Raw genomic sequence first — 14,490 nt, 5'->3', positions numbered from 1 at the left:
TGGTAAAGGATCTGTATGCCAATGCAGGAGACATGGGTTCAGTCCCTAGGTTGAGAAGATTCCCTGGAGTAGGAAACAGCAACCCACTCCAGTATTCTTGCCTGGAAAATTCCATGGGCAGAGGTGCCTGGTGGGCTACAGTCCATGGGGTCACAAAGAGTCAGACATGACTGAGCACACACACCTGCCCACATGTGACTAACTCAGCTCTTACCTTCCCAAGAAGCTCAATATGTTTCCTAAACATGAGCCAGTGGGTTGGCTGCTTTGAGGAAAATGCTGGTGATAGGTTAATGAAAACAAGACCGTGGTTGGAAGAACCTTTACCATGATGAACAAGAAAGGAAAAATATACAGCTGAATATAATGCCTTGTAGCACAGTGGTTCTCAACCCAGATCAATTCTAACAGTTAGAATAGGTCTGTGAAGATTTAAAAAAATCCTCATGCCACACCCTTGATTAATGAAATCAGAATCGCTGGGATGGAACCAGGACATCACAAATTTTTTGAACTCTTCAGATGATTACAAGGCAAACCAAACATGAGAACCACTAGTAGAGAGTGTAATCAATGCTATCTGCAAGATTATAGGACTTGGAATAAAAAGACCAAATACATGGTGGCCTGACACTGTATGACACTTGTAAGTCAACCACCTCTGTAGAACTCAGTTTCTTCATCTGTAAAGTGTACTTGAACTTTTTGACCTTCCTATTTTGAAAGGTTAATATGAGGATCAAATGAGATGATGTTTTGAAAGTGTAAACTGTATATATTAATTATTACTGTGGCAATTTTGACTACTGATCCTCTAGTGTTGATGTTTAAATGCCCTGGAGAGAAGAGGTAATAAAAAATTATAGAGAAGAAAAAATCCAATAATAGTTGGATTTGAAAAACTTAGACGTAATTACTCAAGATGTTCAAGCTGGTTTTAGAAAAGGCAGAGGAACCAGAGATCAAATTGCCAATATCCGCTGGATCATTGAAAAAGCAAGAGAGTTTCAGAAAAAAATTTATTTCTGCTTTATTGACTATGCCAAAGCCTTTGAATCTGTGGATCACAATAAACTGTGGAAAATTCTGAACGAGATGGGACTACCAGACCACCTGATCTTCGTCCTGAGGAACTTGTATGCAGGTCAGGAAGCAACAGTTAGAACTGGACATGGAACAACAGATTGGTTCCAAATAGGAAAAGGAGTACGTCAAGGCTCTATTTAACCTGCTTATTTAACTTCTATGCAGAGTATATCATGAGAAACTCTGGGCTGGAAGAAGCACAAGCTGGAATCAAGATTGCCGGGAGAAATATCAATAACCTCAGATATGCAGATGACAGCACCCTTATGGCAGAAAGTGAAGAAGAACTAAAGAGCCTCTTGATGAAAGTGAAAGTGGAGAGTGAAAAAGTTGGCTTAAAGCTCAACATTCAGAAAACTAAGATCATGGCATTCGGTCCCATCACTTCATGGCAAATAGATGGGGAAACAGTGGACAAAATGGCTGACTTTATTTTTCTGGGCTCCAAAATCACTGCAGATGGCGACTGCAGCCATGAAATTAAAAAAGACTCTTACTCCTTGGAAGGAAAGTTATTACCAACATAGACAGCATGTTACAAAGCAGAGACATTACTTTGCCAACAAAGATCTGTCTAGTCAAGGCTATGGGTTTTCCAGTGGTCATATATGGATGTGAGAATTGGACTATAAAGAAAGCTGAACGCCAAAGAATTGATGCTTTTGAACTGTGGTGTTGGATAAGATTCCTGAGAGTCCCTTGGACTGCAATGAGATCCAACCAATCCATCCTAAAGGAGATCAGTCCTGGGTGTTCATTGGAAGGACTGATGCTAAAGCTGAAACTCCAATACATTGGCTACCTGATGCGAAGAGCTGACTCATTTGAAAAGACTGTGATGCTGGGAAAGATTGAGGGCAGGAGAAGGGGACGATAAAGGATGAGATGGTTGGATGGCATCACCAACTCAATGGACATGGGTTTGGGTGGACTCCAGGAGTTGGTGATGGACAGGGAGGCCTGGTATGCTATGGTTCATGGGGTCGCAAAGGGTCGGACATGACTGAGCAACTGAACTGAACTGAACTGACTCAAGAGAAATACAGCCTAATTCATATCTTAAGGATTATATTTACAGTTATTTTGTAAATGAAATAAAAAATGGTTGTTGGAGAACACTTGCAATGGCATTGTTTCCAGATCATCACTTACAGTAGAAGCTTACTAATTCAGACTAAGGCATAGACTTGGCTTTAATGGGGAGAAATGAATTTATTCTGCTACTTCATTAATTTAGCATCGATACAAAATTTATCAGGGTGTGGGGGTAAACCTACCAAACAAAATGCATTTGAAAAAACATATTTTGATCAGTTTACAAAATAATGGAATCATCATGAATTGTTTACAGATATTTGCCTGTTTATTTAAACAGGTAAGAGAAAAATATAGGCCATTGTAAGACCCTGACTTAATATGCTTGCTCCAAAATTTCCTTTGAACTTCTCAGTTTGATACCTGGTGCATTTCACAGAAGTTATGCAGTAATGACACTAGGGGCAGTAGACCAGACCCACGGTATGACAGTATCAGCCTGATATTTGGGTTCTGAGAGTATCATGGCAGGAAGACAAAGAGGTTTCACTCTCCTTTGTATGTATACAGCACTTAGCAAAGGAGACACCAGTTCAATTCCTGGGACGGGAAGATGCCCTGGAGAAGGGATAGGCTACCTACTCCAGTATTCTTGGGCTTCCCTGGTGGCTGAGACAGTGAAGAATCTGCCTGCAATGTGGGAGACGTGGTTCAGTCCCTGGGTTGGGAAGATCCCCTGGAGGAGAGCATGGCCACCCACTCCAGTACTCTTGCCTGGAGAATCCCAATGGACAGAGGAGCCTGGTGGGTCGCAAGAGTTGGATATGACTGAGCGACTAAGAACAGTATAGCACAGCATTTAGCAAACCATAGAAATGACGGCTGAAATTTGCAAATTGATTTTGCCGGCTTTCTTTTCCCTTCTGTACCCCTATGCTGGTTCCTAACACTTCTTTCTTGGTACTTCCCCCCAGGGTGTAGCCTCAGCCAAACGTAACAAACATAGGGGATTATAAGCTCTTAAATTACTCTAGGAAAATTATTTTTCTGTCTCTTTTCCTTTCATCTCTCAAGCTCCAAGTTTCAGTTTTCTGAGATGAGTTGATAGAGCAAAGCCCACAGATTTAACTGGTTCCCGCTAACATCTGAAGGACCTTCCCTTAAATATTTATCTTCTTGACTCTTTATTTCTTACATAGAATGATATTTTAATGGATACAATTTCAGAGAAACATATCTGAGTGAGAAAATATTGGTAGATAGGGTACAGGGATGACAAAATTGTAGCGTGGGAGAAGATATCATTAAAAAGGCCAATCATGTCAGGAAACCTGACCCTGGGTTTAGCTCTCCTGAAATGTCCAGACTGCTTCAATGGAGACTGCAGACCCCAGGCCAGACCATCTTCCTCTCACCCCACATTCAGTGATTCTTCTTCATTGCCATGCTGTGTTGGCTGGTGCAGGCAAGATCAATAAGGACAATACAGCTGAAAGGTTACAGTGTAAGAGAGATTTCAGCAATAAAAGTTTTTTTCCCCTAGCAAGCACCTTCCACTTCTTTCTTTACTATTTTCTAATTCCAACATTGTCCATTTTTCCCTACACATAATTTTATCTCCATTTCATAAAGCATTGATAAGCCAAGCCCTAAAAAACAAGAAAAGTTTTGTTTTTTAGCTTCAGGTGAGTTAAGAAAATAGGATCAAAGTTTAAGGATTGGTATCATCATGATTTTGCTCTGTTCAAACTCATCTATTTCCTAAGAGGAAGAAATAACTGATACGACTAGTTGATGACCTGATGTGCCCAAAGTATTAGACAACCCACACACTTACGAAAGGGCAACATCTTTTGATTTCTACCCACACAATCTCCCAACTTGAGACCCCACTTGGGGTTTCCAAAACAAAGTCTGACCCTCTGCTAAGATCAGCTGAGGAAAGCAGCTCACCTATAGGAAGAGAAGGTGATTTTTCAGGGCACCATCTTATTCATAGGTTATATTTGTTTTAACAGAGAGTCTGTATTCTGCTTTTACTTCATAAAAGTTCAACTCTGGGTCAAAATATCCAATGGGGAACGTATTCATGTCTGCACATAGAATGTAGGCAGAAATTGAGAATGAGAAAGAAGAGTCAGAACCTATTAAACCAGGAATTTAAAATTCCCAAGGAGAGAAGTAACTACTCAAATTCTGAGTGATATTTGATACCCCTCTACTTCTTTCAAAGTATTTCATAGACTTTGAAATTACAGAGGTGAACCCTCTCCCTAGTCAGTGTGCTAACAAAGATTGTTTTCATAACTTCTGGAATTCTGGAATGTGTTTCTATAGGGTATAAAATCATACATTCATCATATAGAATACTTTCAAAGAGAAAAGAGATATTTTATGAAGGACAACGACTTTGACTATACTGATGACACTTTGCCTTTAAGAAATTCTCCCTCTATCTAAACTTAATATATGAATAGAGCATGTTCCTTAAAATAAAGGGAAGGAAGAAAACCACTTCCTCAAGGAACATTTTCAGCCCTTTAAAACTTAACACACAATAAAAATACTCCCTTTATTACCATTACCCACTTCAGCAGCAATTCAAAGTTCACAGCAATTCAGAGAAAAGGCCAAAATTTCTTCAAACAGAATCAAACACACTTGAGACTTCCTGAGATTACAGGCCATACACATAAATAAAAGCACTCAATAAAAATATTTCCCATTCCACTGTGTGTCAGAATTTTATAAATACCTGTGTAAAGACTTAACCAATCTCTCAACAGCCACTCAGTAGAATTTCAGATCATTTCCCCCCACTGGGGAGGAAATGAAATCAAAATTATTTCCCCCCAGGGGGGAGAATGTACTCACTGAATGTACTCACTGGTGACCTACGGATTTGCATTTGTTTACCACATTTTGTTTAGGAAAGAAAGAAAAAGAAAAAAAAGAAACAGAAACACTTCTGAATAACCAGTATGAATTACAGTCAAGCTCTCTGTAGAGTTCTAAAGTGTTCAGATCTCTTAGCTAATTAACTGCCGGAGCACTTACTGAAGTACGTACGTCACTGAGAGAGTCAGTGAACGATGCAGTACGAGAGCACATAACGCACCCTGAACTTCATCTCCATTTCCTCCTTTGCAAAATGAGGAAATAGGGTGGTAGTCTGGGTGGGTTCTGAGGTATCTCACTGGTCTCCAACACATCTGTGGACCAGATAAATCAAAATTACCCATCAGACTCATAAATAACCAAAAAAAGACAGACTGTTCTAAGTCTGAAGATAGAAGTTGCCCACATAGCTGAATCTATGGTTTCCTAAGGTGATCCATATACTCAGCCAGGAAACAGAGACTGGAACTGTGCTGCTCCTGGGAACCACAAACAGAAGTTTTGTTTTGCATTTATGCATGTTCACAAAAACAAAATGAAATTATGATAGAAGCTTGGAAATCCACACTTTAAATATAGGAGGAATATTGTTGCTTTGAAAAGCTTTCTTAGAAAGGAATCTTTTATGATTATTTAATTTTTCAGCCCTAACTTTTCTTTCTAGTGCACTCAAATTTTTTTATTTGCCTAAAGTACATTTAAGTAATTATAGGGAAAGAAGGTGAAGTTTAAAGCAAACAAAACAAAACAAAAATCCTATCCCTAATAAGAATAATCATTTATAAACATTTCTCCAAAGAAGAGATCCAGATGGCTAAAAGACACATGAAAAGATGCTCAATGTCACTAATTATTAGAGAAATGCAAAGTAAAATTACAGTGAGATATCACTTCACACTGGTTAGAACAGACATCATCAAAAAAATCTATAAATTGTAAACGCTGGAGAGGGTGTGGAGAAAAAGGAGCCCTCCTACACTGCTGGTGGGAATGTAAACTGGTGAGGCCACTATGGAGAGAAGTATGGAGGTTCCTGAAAAAAGCTACAAGTAGAGTTACCATATGATCCATTAATCCCACTCCTGGACATATACCTGGAGAAAACCATAATTTGGAAAGATTCATGCACCTCAATGTTCATAGAGGAACTATTCACAATAGCCAAGACACAAAAGCAACCTAAATGTCCATCAAAGATGAATGGATAAAGAAGATGTGGTATGTATATACAAGACTTATTACTCAGCCACAAAAAGAAAACCATTTGCAGCAACAAGGAGGGACCTAGCCTAGGGTTACAATACTAAGTGAAGTATGTCAAAGAAAGGCAACTATCACTTATATGTGGAGTCTAAAAAAAAAATGGTACAAATGAACTTATATACAAAACAGAAATACACCCAAAGACATAGAAAAAAAAAATTATGGTTACCAAAAAGAGGAGGGAAAATAATCTCTGTGAGTGCATATGTGTGTGTGTATACACACATAGTCTTTTTCAGATTCTTTTTCCTTATAGATTATTACAAAATAATGAGTATAGTTCTCTGTGCTATACAGTATAAGTTATTATTGATTGTCTATTTTATATATAGTAATGTGTATATGTTAATCGCACACTCCCAATTTATCTCTCCCCTCCTCTTTTTGGCAACCATAAAACCTACTCACTTTGCTGTACACCTGAAACTAACACAATGCTATAAATCAACTACACTTCAATTAAAAAATTCTAAATTATGAACTAATGTTAACACCTCTGCTCGGCAGGACTTGGGCTTCAGTGAGAAAGACCTCAGCCCGTGTCACATGCTTTCTGTGTACATAAAAGAATCTGGATATGTATTTGATGTTTGACATATTTTAGAATGACTATAAAGATTTCCTTTCCCCAAGCATCAGCTGCTTCAGTTCAGTGCAGTTCAGTCGCTCAGTTGTGTCCGACTCTTTGCGACCCCATGAATCACATCTAATTCTACTTTTTAAGGAACTATTTAAGGAAAAATTCATTTTGATTTTCAATTAAATCATTGAAAATGGAAATAACTGGGTTATCAGACAGTAATGCTTTAAACATAGGCTAAGGGATCAGTAACTGAGCTTAGACCCTCACTGGAAGAGAGGGAGCTGGGCTCAGATGCCACACAGCCCAGGGCTGTCCACAAAGACGTGCAGAGTAAAGGGGTGAAGAAAACTGGCTGTGGACCATCGCAGCACTGCTGCTGTGCCGGGCCAAGGGCACCTCCTGATGAAGCTCCTGTGCCCCACCCTTGCGGCGACTTGCTCTGTTGCCGAGAGGGCACCAGGCCATTCAAGGGACAGAACCCTGGTGATGTGCAACTTTGGGCAGACGGTCTAACTGCTCTATGCCTTAGTTTCCTCTTTTGTAAAATGGAGACATTTCAAATGGTTCCTGTGAAAATTCAGTGAGCTCACACTTGTGAAATGACTGGACTGTGACCAGTACATAGCTGCTCAGCACGTGTTAGAAGCAGGGGTGGCGGTGCTGTAGGTGTGCGCTTCGTGCTGCACTTTGTGTAGACCAGGTCTCACAGGACTGCACAGAAGCATCAAAATCTCAGAGTTCTAAGAGCAAGAAAAAACACACAAAAGCATTTTTCTGTGCTGAGTGTTGCTTCCCTGAGTCTAGCACGTTTCACTTACTCTGCCTTATATATATATATATGCGCCATTATTTACAGATTAAGAAACTGCTCATAAAACACTTGAACTTTCATCTTTTGAAATATCTGTCATATTGTGTTCATTCTGAGTCATCTGAATCTGCTGCAGTGGGACTCTGACTGCTGCCTTTAGACCAGACAGACTCTTTGGTCAGTTTTCCACCCTGTCCATCACTATTGCCCTTTGACAATAAACCAGGTGTATGATGCTACTGTGGTTTTTAAAACCAAGGCTTTTTTGCCTTTGAATAGCAAACAAACACCACCTATTTCCTTACCAAAAGTGGGAAAATAGCCTGTAACCCCCCAGAGGACACATATTGTTCTCATACCTGCTGCTGCTGCTGCTACTAAGTTGCTTCAGTCGTGTCCGACTCTGTGCAACCCCATAGACGGCAGCCCACCAGGCTCCCCCGTCCTTGGGATTCTCCAGGGAAGAACACTGGAGTGGGTTGCCATTTCCTTCTCCAGTGCATTAAAGTGAAAAGTGAAAGTGAAGTAGCTCAGTCGTGTCCAACTCTGTGTGACCCCATGGACTGTAGCCCACCAAGCTCCTCCACCCATGGGATTTTCCAGGCAAGAGTACTGGAGTGGGGTGCCATTGTTCTCATACCTAGACCATTTTAAACATTTGTGTTTTTTGGCAACTGTAGGTTTTTGGGTTTGTGATTATTAATCTAGTCCCAAACCTCTTCATTCACACACACACAATCTGAGGTCAAAAGTCCTGGCAGACTTTAGTGGCAGAAGCTGTACCCACACGCAGGTCTCTTTCCACCCCTCATTTCTGTTTGTACTTATCTGTCCACTTTTTTCTTTCTAAATAAATGATCTAATGTGGGTTCAAATTCATGTTGCATAGAGAGAAGCAGAGACAAGAAGAAATCTACAGCCAAATCTAGTTTTAGCTACAACAAAGCAACACAAAAGGTAGCTACAGACACAAGAGGACTCTAATGGGTAATGGATCATCAGGATTAAAGTTCCCTGTATCTTAGGTTGTCTAGGTTGAAATATTTTGACAGATGAAGCTGAAGGAGTAATGTCCTCTCAACGAACTGCTCCATTTCATTTATGCTTAATTGCCCTTGCTCATATTGAATCATGAATGTTTTATCTAATATGCTTCCTAACTACTCAACTAAATGAAACGGTTACAGAGGTTTCAAGAATACACTATATAACACAGAAGAAACCCCCAAATGCCTAGGAAAAAAAAGAGTTGGAGAAAAAAACACAAGAAGAGAGAAACGGAAGATGTTTCTCCTTTTCAGCCTCCTTTACAGAAAATCCTTTGGAGTCTTTTATTTTCCTGTAATGAAAGGAATCTGTCCAAGGTGCTAGGTATGTCACTTTCCCTCCGTATACTGATAATATTTCTCTCACTCATGGGCTTGTCTCTCCCACAAAAGAAATGTCAGGTGCAAATATTATATGGCTTATTAATTGATTTCATTTTCCTTTCACTGATTTTCTTGTATTTTGAAACAAGGATTTTGTGAGCAGGGAAGTCTGTGTCTGTTCCCTCCTGCACCATCCGATTATCTCACTGGTAACTTCTCAGTCTCATTCTATGTTTCTCACTTAGGAAAGCCTGAGATTTCTTTCTAGTTTTACCACTTAGCATTTACCGGAGTTCAATCAAGCTTCTCTGAGACTCATCCTTAAAAATGAGCAGGATAATCTCTCCTTTAGAGACTGCTAAAATGAACAAATGAGACCCATTGTGTGTAAGCACTTTGACAGCTGTAAAAGCACCAACACATGTGTCCTGACAGTCACAGCTGTATTAAAATGCCAGGGATATAAGATGCTCTGTGCAAGGCAGGCTGTGGTGCACACGACTCTCGAGTCCATGACATCAGAGGCTAAAGGGAAAGGGAAACCAATTACTGAGAAGTCCTAGGCAGGAGCAGAGTCTCCAGGGAGAGCAGAGCAGTAGGTGTGGTGGCATCTTCTTTTTGTTCCCAGAACTCAAGCAGGCTGCCCTCTGGGCTCCTATCACAGAGTGGCACATATTCAATTATCTGCCTTTCCTCCCTAGTTTCCAGCATCCTGTAAGCTGAGCTTTCCAAGAGAAGGCATCTTTCTACCTCCAGCACTTAGCTTGGTGTCAGCTAGGTACCTCCAGCCTGCTAGATAGATTAATGTGCTATTTAGTGTAGTAGACAGAATAATGTTCCCTCACTTAAATGTCCACATTCTACCAAGCCTCAAAACCTGTGAATGTGCTTCCTTTACCTTCTATGGCAAAAGAGACTTTGCAAATGTGATTAAATTAAATATCTGGAGATAGGGGATTATCCTGGACTAGGGGGATGGGCCAGAAAAAGGAGACATGACAACGGAACCAGAGTTTGCAGTGATGTACTCTGAAGATGGAGGGAGAGGCCAAAAGCCAAAGAATGCTAGAAGCTGGAAAAAACAAGGAAATAATTCTGTCCTGAAACCTCCAGAAAGAATGTAGCCCTGCTGCTATTGTGATTTTAGACTCTGACCTGCAGAATTAGAAGACAATACATTTGTGCAGTTTTAAGCCATTAAGTTTGCTACAGCAGCAACAGGAAACAATATACATAGTTGCAAATGTAAATAACTATATGAATGAAGGAGCAAGTAAATGAATGACTGGAGAGAGCTCTAGGCAGACAGTGGAAAGGCCTAGGTTCAAGTCCCATTTAGCAGAGTAACTTGGGCTCCATGATTTCATCCCTGTAGAATTTATCTGCATAAGGAGTTAAGGCCAAGGAGTCAGACCAGCTAGGGTTCAAGTCCCTTCTAAGCTATTTCCAGCTGCATTTTGGGGCAAAAGCTCACCTCTGGGAGTCTATGTCCTCGTCTGGAAGGTGGGGATAGTGACAGTACTTCCTGCACGGTTATTGTGGGGACTAAACTACAATCCAGTCCACAGTCAATGGGACCCTGAACTAGGTCTATTTTAAACTGTGATCACATAAAAATGCTGTTTATGTCACTTGATGCCCAAACCTTGAAATTATGCAAATTCTCCAAATTAAAAAAAAAAAGTCAGGAAGTGCACAGTGACAAAGCTGGTGAAACCACTGATAGCAACAGGCAGGTTTGTCTTAGCTGGAGAACAAAAACGACTACTGACTTTCCAGCAGGTCTAGATGAAATTATACAAGCTCTATATGATACAAGTAACCAACTCTGAGAAGTCATCAGGAACATGCCCCTTGAATGAACCAGGACCACCTTTCAATGCATGCCAGCAGTTAGCAGGGGTCTGGAACCTAGAAAACTATTACCCTACTGTTACTATATTAACTCAAAGACAAAAGCCTCAAGACAAACACTTCAACAATGGAAAATAAAATCCACTTCAGCCTTCCTGTGGACCTCAGCTCTGCATGGGCCTCTAATTCATGTCAGAGAAATCTTACTGTTGGAAAATTTGAGTCAGGTGTGCCAATAACCCTTCATATTATGAAACAATAAATTTCCCAGCTCTTACCCCACAGAATATGATCTCAGAGAGTGTTAACTATGCAGTCCACTGGTTTCATCACATATGCCTTGCACAACTGGTTTCACTACTGTTCCCATATTTAGAACACTGTGATGACGGAGGTGACAGGGATCTCCGTGGGACTCAGGGCCACCCTTCTCTGTTCTCATGTTCTGAATCCCCAGAGGGTAAAGTTGTGCCTAATTCACAATAAAAACTCAGTAAATAACTGTTCAATCTACAAATGAGCTTTATGGTTCATGTAACCCAAATTCCTCTCCCATTTTCCTGATAGTGAACCTAAGGCCAATGAGAGCAATAGCTGAAAAATCCCTTCCGTGGAGCATGAATTCATGTTAGTAACTGTCTCCTCCCTAGAGAGGAGAGTTGACTTCCCAAATCTAACAGACTAGACTATTAAGAGGAAACAGGTTTCTTGTTGTTTTGGGGGGGTTTTTTGAGTTTGGAGTAGAGAAATGTTTATTGTAGGCCAATGCAAGGAGATGGGTGCTCAGTCGTGTCTGACACTTTCACCCCAGGGACTATGGCCCACCAGGCTCCTCTGTCCATGATGATTCTCCAGTTAAGAATACTGGAGTGGGTTGCCATGCCCTCCTCAAGGGGATCTTCCCGACCCAGGGATTGAACCCAGGTCTCCCGCATTGCAGGCGGATTCTTTACCAGCTGAGCTACCTGCCTTAAAACCCCCAAATTCCCGCAAAGCTTTCAGCAAAGCCCTTTTCTAGGAAAGGTGAGAGAGGGGCATGGGTAGTTGTTGCAAACTTCTTGGTGTCAGAACCTCTGTTCTTGAGGTCAGGTCATGATCAGGTAACGATGTTCCTGTAAACCTCCACCAAGCAAGATTATTCCCTGTTCTGACAAGAACAGGCAAGGACCTGAGGCACAACTTTCACCCTCTGAGGTCCAGGTCCTGGCTGAGAGGAGGCAGATCTCAGCTGGTTCCCTAGGGCCACACACCCAGACCCTGCCCAGCTGTTGTTGCTGAGGGAGCCAGGGGTTCAGGACCCAGCTGGTCCTCAGACTCCTCAGATGGCACAGGCCATGTACCAAAGACTGAGCCCCAGGCAGACTCCCATTGATATCAGGTCACAAGAGGTGGGGATGGGGGAGAGATTCACCGGCAACTCAAGGGCTGGGCAACCTTGGCCAGAGCTCTGGGGCCCGGCAGGACACAACCCCCAGCCTGTTCCCTGTGCCTCGCCTCCTCCCCAGCTCACCAGCCAGCCTGAGGACTCCTACTTCACTCTCCTAAGGACAACCCCTCCATTGACTATTGGCCGACAAGCCCAGGTATTCTCCTTAAAATTGAGAAGCATCAACAAAAAGGGGGAATCGTAACAGAGCAGGACAGTGCACAGCCCTTGGCAGGCAGCCATTGTCGGGTGCCATTACCACACAACACATTACCAGGCAATGGTTACCAGTTACCCTGAGACCACTAATGCCAGAAAGTTACAGCGAGGTTAGAGGGCCCGCTCAACGATTCATCAGCGCCACAATGGGCCCCGCCTCCAAGTAGCAACTCTCAAAGAGGAAATAGTTAAAACACATTTTTAGAAGTCTCTGTTTTTCTAAGAAGCTTCTGGTTTCATAAAATGAATTCTGATGATAAGTGTCTATACTACAGACTTGGCTAATGGGTGGTAAAGAGATAAGCAAAGAATGATTAAAAGAAAATAAGAACTTGGATGAAACAGAGCCACACTGAGGACACGGGAAAAAGCATAGAAGGAATGCTGAGTTACTTAGTTCTAATTGAAGCCAGGTATTACCAGGGGGCAGAGAATATGATTCTTTAAGGTTAAACAGAACCATTTAATGCAGAGTCAATCTGGGTTTTTTGGTTTTTTTTTAACTTATACTTCAATTTTCTGCCAAAGAAGATATTACTACTAGGAAAGATTCAGACCTAAAAGCACTTAAAACCGTATCCTAACTGCAGGCGACCACACACTAGGAAAAGCTGGGTATGCCTTCCCCACGTGAAGACGACCTCAAGAAGAATCTCAACCTTTTCCCTAGAAACAGATTTTAGTGGTTTTTTTACTGTCTTTATGGAGCTAACTTTAATCTCCTCTGAGTTAACTTAAGTCAACACCCCACATTGTTTTCACTGGAGATGGAAAACAGTTGTCTCTGGTGTCAAACTGTAGACCTGTAGATGTCTCAAGAGTCAATGATTTAGGACACAGACTTAGGGGCTTCCTCAGTAGCTCAGCTGTAAAGAAACAGCCTGTAAGTGGCAAAGAAATGTAGGTTTGATCCCTGAGTTGGAAAGATGCCCTGGAGAAGGAAACAGCAAACCCACTCCAGTATTCTTGCCTGGAAAATACCACGCACAGAGGGCCGGTGTACTACAGTCCCTTGGGTCACAAAGAGTCAGACATTACCTAGAGAGTAAACACACACATAGACTTCTTAAGGCTAACTTTACCTAGATTTCTTCACTTTATATGATACTGTGACTTTTATTATCAGATTCCTCTCAATATTGTCATCATAAGTTGGGTTGTAGAGCCCAGAACCTGTGAATTCAGGGAAGCTAGTGTGAAATGACCATTTACCAGCTGGGTTCCTTTCTTTGCCTCTCCAAACCCACTTGCTTTCTTAGCTAGCCAAAACCTGGGGCCACCCAATGATCATCTTAAACTTTAGCCCATTCCCTTGACTTTTTTAGCTTTTAAAAGCTCTCTATGCACAGTTGTACAATGGATATTGGGTGTTTATTTGTGATTTTAAGGGCTTTTCAATAAAAGTCTTCCATTGATCTAGATAGAATGCCTGGGCCTCTTTCTGCTATCAGACTCTTCTCATTTGTGTGACCAACTTGGGTCATGCTCAGATTAGACGCGCAGCTTCCTGGCCTGGTCACCTTGCTAGTGTTTTTTGTTCTATGTTAAAGATTTATTTATTTTTGGCTATGCTGGGTCTTCACTGCTGTGCACTGGCTTTCTCTAATTGTGGAGAGCAGGGCCTGCTTTCTAGTCACAGTGCAAGGGCTTCTCATTGAGGTGGTTTCTCTTGTAGAGCACGGGCTTTAGGCACTCAAGTTTCAGTAATTGTGGTGCATGGGCTCAGTAGCTATAGCTCGTAGGCTCTAGAGCTCTAGGTTCAGTAGATGGGGCGCAGAGACATGGTTGCCATGCAGCATGTGGCATTTTCCAGAAGCAGGGGTCAAATCCATGCCTCCCACATTGGCAGGTGGCTTCTTAACCAATGGACCACCAGGAAAGCCCCTCATGTAACTAGTGCTAAAGCACCGGGGGGCAAGGGTTATCAAAAGGTGACAATTTGTTA

General features: G+C 41.6%; 1 protein-coding gene across 1 annotated transcript in view; it reads right to left on the bottom strand.

Moving 5' to 3' along the window:
• The window catches only part of NCKAP5 (NCK associated protein 5), an 890,670-nt gene that overhangs the window by 265,206 nt on the left and 610,974 nt on the right, over nt 1–14,490 (bottom strand). The window lies entirely within an intron of this gene.

This window comes from Capricornis sumatraensis, chromosome 3 (assembly GCF_032405125.1).
Source record: "Capricornis sumatraensis isolate serow.1 chromosome 3, serow.2, whole genome shotgun sequence".
NCBI classification, from domain to species: Eukaryota; Metazoa; Chordata; class Mammalia; order Artiodactyla; family Bovidae; genus Capricornis; species Capricornis sumatraensis.
The sequence above is the reverse complement of the archived record's forward strand: the minus strand, read 5'-3'. Positions and strand labels throughout refer to the sequence as shown.